Below are 8,046 nucleotides of genomic sequence, written 5' to 3' on the forward strand. Positions count from 1 at the left end.
GTTTAACTAAAAACTGTGATTTGGCATTTAAATCTGAATATCTCTTGATATAATAAAGTTCCTCTGTTGAGGGTGCTGGGGAATTAGAATGCCCGTTTAAAAGTACATCAGCATCGTGGACGGATGTCAACAAGGTGGGAGAAATGTTTTATACAAAAAACATGTATTAAATGTAATATTAAATTCCAATGGATTAAAAGTTAAGCGTCTCCAATGGCAAACATCAGAGGAGCAATGCACAGACACCTGACCAAAATGGGTTTCAATGCTGTATTTTTTTTAACCCACTTCAAATATGATTTTTAACTTATTGCTTAATGTTTTTTTTAATGTTCTTTATTTCTTAACTGTATGGATTGTAGTCACATATATTTTCCTAATTTTGTGTTAGCAAGAAATTGAATAGTTGGCTGTCATTGTTCAACAAAAATATTAACAAGGCTATTAGGCCAAGCAATATAAAACTGGGATCTTGTTGTGAATTTAAATGCACTTCCATTTGGGAATTTATCAGTAAAAATCCACAACTATATTGTTCATTCCTCCATACAGCAAATCTCTGTAATATTACTGCAACTTGAAAATAAGAAATCACTGTTTAGAATATAAACATTTGTTTCCACGACAACAAGGTAACAATGCTGCTCACTGTCATTCTATGATGTCACAATGGGCAGCCAGTTACTTACACCGAGACAGGGGATATTGGAACATTCACTGCTGATACTCGAGGGCAGAGGTTTGTATGGTTACTTCTCCTTTTTAACACATACAACTTATGTTAATCAGAATTTGATGGCCAAAGGCAGCAAACATCAAGGTCACAGGGTTTCTAATTTGTAACAATAAGCAATTTAAGCTGTCAAAAGGGAAAAGAAGATCTATGGAATTTTATTAAAAGGGATGAGTGCAAATAGAGGCGCAAGTAGTAATCGGGGATGAGAACAAGAATAGAATAGTAATGCACCAAGGAACAGATAATGGGGGAAAAGTGGTCACGCATCTATTAGCAGTCTGTGTACACACCTCTGGGGAGACTCAGCGGGTACAATTTATGCACGCTTGATGCCTTTCAAGTACCAAGATGGCAACACTTTATCTTGACATCTAAGTCAAGGAGAGGCAAACTTATAAAGTTGCTTCATTAACAATATCAGTTGTGCAGATCACTTTATCACTTGCTCAAATAGAAGAGCTCAGGAACAACACTTCATATTCATTAAGACGATTAGGTCCTGTAAATAACTAAACCTTAAATTCATTTTTTTTTTTAACAGAAAGTCTTCTTTCGTTGAATATTTGAAATATTTAATATTTCGAAAAATGAAAACTGGAATAATTCTTATATTTGTCGTGCTCATCAGTCAAGGTAAGCCATCTGTAAAAAGAATGAAGAAAATAAGCATACAGAGTAACAATTTATTGACATCATTTCTAATCACAGATGTGTTGTTTATTTTCATGTAACTGTTCGTAGGAACTGTAGAACACTGTGATTCATACGTAACAGCTGAACATTCAGCACCCAATTATTCCATGCCAAGAGAAGGTTCTTTTTTCCTAGAACTACCTACAGTATAGTCTTCATTATGGTGAATTTGTTACTTAGGAGTATACATGCATGATTATTTCACGGAGTATTTTTTGTCTGTGTTAGCTGAAACAATGTTTGATTTCAGTGTTGAATTACTGTTCTGATGTTCTCTTTCTCATTTTAGGTTTCACAACCAAACTTGTCCCTACTTCACCGGACACAAACAGCACATCAGACAATAAAGGGATTCTAGAAAATATGAAACAATTCTTCAATCCTCAAAGTATGCTTTATTTCAATTGAGTTATAGTATAGCAAAGATAAACTATTGGGTTATTTATTCTTTAAAATTGCATTGGATATTATTTCATTTATTTTAATAGATTACCTTGTAACAGATTCATGTCCAGGAACAACTTGTGAGGTAGATCTCACTAGATAGGTCACCTCTGTAACGAAAGAAAATGTTTTGTTCTTGCGTTTTGGTCGTTATTTTTGACCATCATTAATGGTCCTACTTTCTCAGAGCTCCATATAGAGAAGGCGCTAGGATTACCCTATGTAATTCATATTTTGTCACATCCAACTATGCATTATGCAGGACACTTTCTACAGGAAATATTACAACAGGTTCTTTATCTTTCTATACAGTTAAGTCAATGTGATGCTATGTTTGCTTTACATCTGTAGATAATAACATTTATTGAACAATATCAATGTAACTATACAATGTTTATTCTCCTTTCATAAGCCTGCAGATTGAAAGGGCAGAATGTCATCCTTTGCCCCAACGGACACCTGCTAGATAAAGAGACGTGTTTGAGCGTTGGCTGTTGTCCATCACCTGGGGCATGTTACAAAACTGTTACAGATGGTAAGTATTTTAGAACATGCATACATGCAATCGTTTTCAGTGTTCATATGTAATAGAGACCACTACAGTTGATGATAGTAAAGATTGTTTCTGGCAATTTATGCCTCTCCATATATTGTATTATATCTAAATTATATTGGTTGCATTGTAAGTACCAAAGAACCTTAGGGCTTGCCCCTAGATTATAGTTTAGTTGTAGAAACGAATGGTTAGTACAGGGATCGGATCATAACATCCCGTTCCAATAGTGAGGATTCCGCAGTGCATATTGACACTGCTGCCATCTGATCTGTGATGATCGAGACAGAATGAAAACACACAGTAGAAAGATAGCACTGTAAGTCATTATATATATATTTGTAGTAATTGTCTTTGGCTATAGCCTGTATAACTTACTCCTAATATAAGTAAAGTTTCATAATGAATTTTATTGAGAGTAGAAACAAACTTAACTGTCTGTACAAATGGCTTTATAGATATGGACAGTGATGCTGGAGAGAAATGGGTGATCAATCAATATCGTACACTCATTCAGATGTATTAAATGTGTACAAACTTTTGAGTGTAATTTACCTCGGTTACCAAAACCTGCTCATAGAAGGATACTTTCCGTGTTATATCATTGTAGCACACGAGCCTTTACATAGAATAACATTCTTTCAAAATCCACCATTTGTTTTTTTACAGATGTCCAATTATCACTTCGTGTAACAGCTATAGTGATGGCAGCCCTTTTCTTGCTCTGCTGTGTACCACTTTTTGCTTGTTGCTGCATTAGATGCTGGTAAGGCAAAGTTTCACTTTGTTTTATATATGGGTGTGTATGTATATAGTTATCTGAGAAAACCTCTCATTTTGGTATGGTTGTGGGCACCACAAAAATGTACAGCTTAAACAATAATAGAAGACGCGAGCCAATGTCAAAGTCATAAGTTGTAAGGTAAAATTAACATAATATAGACATAGCATACACATGGGTAGAGTTGAGTGAGACTAATGGTTTATTAATGTTGCAGCCAGTGTCTTCCTTGCTTGAGAAGACAACCAAAAGAGGTGGCAGAAATTAAAAAGAAGCAAAAAGAACACGAAGACACCCTAGACGAACTGGGTGAACTGTTAGAGGTGGATCTAGAAAGAGGAGAACTAGATGGTAAGATCTGTTGGCTTTTAACTACTGATAATAGCCATGCAATGTGGCTAACCACATTCAAACAAATACATATTGTTTGTTGGCAATCAATGTTTATTTTCAAATATTAATTCAACACTTTCTTCTTCATAGAACTCCTGAAGGAGGTTACAGCTGAGCTGGCGGCTGAAAAGAAAAAGAAGAGAAGAATGGAACACCGATAAGAAGTTGCTACTGCCGTGTTCCATCCACAGTAGCATAACCGATGCGTACTCCCCAGAGCCAGCGCATGGTGAGTCCTGCATCTAGCCATCTGGCTAATGCTCCATAGTTGGCCATACCTCAGATGTCCAACTCCAGCACTGGCGGGGGACCCCCTGTTGAACTCAGTTCCATAAACACTCACCGAAAGCACTTAGAAAAAGTTTTCTTGTTGTGAACAAAAGAATCAAACATTTATTTCACCTTTAATATTTCTTTATTTTTTTGTTTCAGCTTTACATCCAGCATGTTCAACCTCACGCAGCAAGTTCCTCTAACACCAAGGCATTGTGACTAAATGAATATTGTATTATAGTTGTTTATAAGAGTGACCATTAAGGTCAAAATAAAACAAACTTCACCAAACGTTGGTATCAGTTGTTTGCCTCTTAAGACACTTCCATACTAACAATAGAGTATGGATCAGACATTTGTTGAAAACAAGATCTATAAGGGAAGCGATTCCATTTAATGAGTTAAGAGCAATAACATCAGGACAGAAAATAATATCTAGAATCACTAAGGTTTGGAAACAAAAAAGGAAGATTACAAGGCTGAATTTGATTCTTAAATGGGAAAACGAGATGGGAATATATAAACAGATAAAGCAATTCATGGCATTAATACCTTAGAAACATATCTAAAGGTCATACATAGATGGTACAAATATCCAACTAGGATCAATAAATTCCAAAACTCCACTAATTGCTGGAGATGTAATGATTGCCTGGGTACTCTAATCCACATATGGTGAACTTGCCACAAATTAGCACCTTTAAGAACAAAATGAGATCTAATGTTAAGCAACATGCAGAATACAACCACAATTACTGCCACCCAAACATTTTAATTTCATATAGATCTTCCTAAAGGTAAAATATGCCGGAGATATTGAATAGTCCATATTGTAATGGCATTCAAATTGTGCCGAGCCAGATACTGGGAAAAAGATCTATGTCCCAGTTGGAATGAAATTAAAATACAAGTAAATTATCATATATACAATTATTAATCAATCATTCCCTCCAAAGTAGGAATGAAGTATGAATGAGTGTGTCGTCCGAGTATAAAATTTTGTATGTAAAGAGAACTAGTTTTACATTAGTAAATATGATGAATGATAAACAGCCTTTGTCCCAAAGTGTACGACAAGTAAAACACAGTCTTGTCATTAAGGGGTTAATATTGAAGGCATTTTTTTCACCCCTACACGTGACGAGATACGGTTGCCACCTTGGTATTTTAAAGCTTGCATAATGTGTTGCAGCCTAGCTGAGCCTGGTGGATATAGAGTTCTACGCGGTAGTAGTGCCAAACACTGGCATAATATATATATATATATATATATATATATATATATGTTGTTTATACATGGTTAATGCAATAAAAGTTTTATAAAGAATATGCCATAAATCAACTGGTATATAAGTGATATGCAAAATACCAACTCAGAACACGGTACATGCATTTATAGATACATGAAAAGTATATGCAGTGGACCGACCATTGTGTAAACAAAATACAGAGTAGTTACCCAGCTAAGAAAATAGCAAAATGACATAGAGATATATATCCCCGTCCATACTGAGTCAGAGTATGGGTGAGTATGGGGCGTTGTGGACCAGTGGCCTGTGTGCCAGATGGCCAGCCTGAGCCTGCTTGGCATTATCTCTCCGATTACCCTAGGATTTAAACAGGCACATATAAACACTGAACATATGAAGACTGCAAACACAGTTTATTGACTACAATAAAACCCAAATAGGAGCAGCCATTGTTTACAGAAATGTCTTTGGATGCCCATCAAACCCACAAGTTACATTGATGATGTCATCATTGTGTTATTGATGATGATCTTGTATTTCCTGTATTCTGCGCGTTTAACTAAAAACTGTGATTTGGCATTTAAATCTGAATATCTCTTGATATAATAAAGTTCCTCTGTTGAGGGTGCTGGGGAATTAGAATGCCCGTTTAAAAGTACATCAGCGGCGTGGACGGATGTCAACAAGGTGGCAGAAATGTTTTATACAAAAAACATGTATTAAATGTAATATTAAATTCCAATGGATTAAAAGTTAAGCGTCTCTAATGGGAAACATCAGAGGAGCAATGCACAGACACCTGACCAAAATGGGTTTGAATGCTGTATTTTTTTTAACCCACTTCAAATATGATATTTAACCTATTGTTTAATGTTTATTTTAATGTTCTTTATTTGTTAACTGTATGGATTGTAGTCACATATATTTTCCTAATTTTGTGTTAGCAAGAAATTGAATAGTTGGCTGTCATTGTTCAACAAAAATATTAACAAGGCCATTAGGCCAAGCAATATAAAACTGGGATCTTGTTGTGAATTTAAATGCACTTCCATTTGGGAATTTATCAGTAAAAATCCACAACTATATTGTTCATTCCTCCATACAGCAAATCTCTGTAATATTACTGCAACTTGAAAATAAGAAATCACTGTTTAGAATATAAACATTTGTTTCCACGACAACAAGGTAACAATGCTGCTCACTGTCATTCTATGATGTCACAATGGGCAGCCAGTTACTTACACTGAGACAGGAGATATTGGAACATTCACTGCTGATACTCGAGGGCAGAGGTTTGTATGGTTACTTCTCCTTTTGAACACATACAACTTATGTTAATCAGAATTTGAAGGCCAAAGGCAGCAAACATCAAGGTCACAGGGTTTCTAATTTGTAACAATAGGCAATTTAAGCTGTCAAAGGGGAAACGAAGATCTATGGAATTTTATTAAAAGGGATGAGTGCAAATAGAGGAGCAAGTAGTAATCGGGGATGAGAGCAAGAATAGAATAGTAATGCACCAAGGAGCAGATAATGGGGGAAAAGTGGTCACGCATCTATTAGCAGTCTGTGTACACACCTCTGGGGAGACTCAGCGGGTACAATTTATGCACGCTTGATGCCTTTCAAGTACCAAGATGGCAACACTTTATCTTGACATCTAAGTCAAGGAGAGGCAAACTTATAAAGTTGCTTCATTAACAATATCAGTTGTGCAGATCACTTTATCACTTGCTCAAATAAAAGAGCTCAGGAACAACACTTCATACTCATTAAGACGATTAGGTCCTGTAAATTACTAAACCTTAAATTCATTTTTAATTTTTTTAACAGAAAGTCTTCTTTCGTTGAATATTTGAAATATTTTATATTTCGAAAAATGAAAACTGGAATAATTCTTATATTTGTCGTGCTCATCAGTCAAGGTAAGCCATCTGTAAAAAGAATGAAGAAAATAAGCATACAGAGTAACAATTTATTGACATTTCTAACCACAGATGTGTTGTTTATTTTCATGTAACTGTTCGTAGGAACTGTAGAACACTGTGATTCACACGTAACAGCTGAACATTCAGCACCCAATTATTCCATGCCAAGAGAAGGTTCTTTTTTCCTAGAACTACCTACAGTATAGTCTTCATTATGGTGAATTTGTTACTTAGGAGTATACATGCATGATTATTTCACGGAGTATTTTTTGTCTGTGTTAGCTGAAACAATGTTTGATTTCAGTGTTGAATTACTGTTCTGATGTTCTCTTTCTCATTTTAGGTTTCACAACCAAACTTGTCCCTACTTCACCGGACACAAACAGCACATCAGACAATAAAGGGATTCTAGAAAATATGAAACAATTCTTCAATCCTCAAAGTATGCTTTATTTCAATTGAGTTATAGTATAGCAAAGATAAACTATTGGGTTATTTATTCTTTAAAATTGCATTGGATATTATTTCATTTATTTTAATAGATTACCTTGTAACAGATTCATGTCCAGGAACAACTTGTGAGGTAGATCTCACTAGATAGGTCACCTCTGTAACGAAAGAAAATGTTTTGTTCTTGCATTTTGGTCGTTATTTTTGACCATCATTAATGGTCCTACTTTCTCAGAGCTCCATATAGAGAAGGCGCTAGGATTACCCTATGTAATTCATATTTTGTCACATCCAACTATGCATTATGCAGGACACTTTCTACAGGAAATATTACAACAGGTTCTTTATCTTTCTATACAGTTAAGTCAATGTGATGCTATGTTTGCTTTACATCTGTAGATAATAACATTTATTGAACAATATCAATGTAACTATACAATGTTTATTCTCCTTTCATAAGCCTGCAGATTGAAAGGGCAGAATGTCATCCTTTGCCCCAACGGACACCTGCTAGATAAAGAGACGTGTTTGAGCGTTGGCTGTTG

This window comes from Sceloporus occidentalis, unplaced genomic scaffold, assembly GCF_023333645.1.
Source record: "Sceloporus occidentalis isolate IW3139 unplaced genomic scaffold, rSceOcc1.0.p SCAF_34, whole genome shotgun sequence".
NCBI lineage: Eukaryota > Metazoa > Chordata > Lepidosauria > Squamata > Phrynosomatidae > Sceloporus > Sceloporus occidentalis.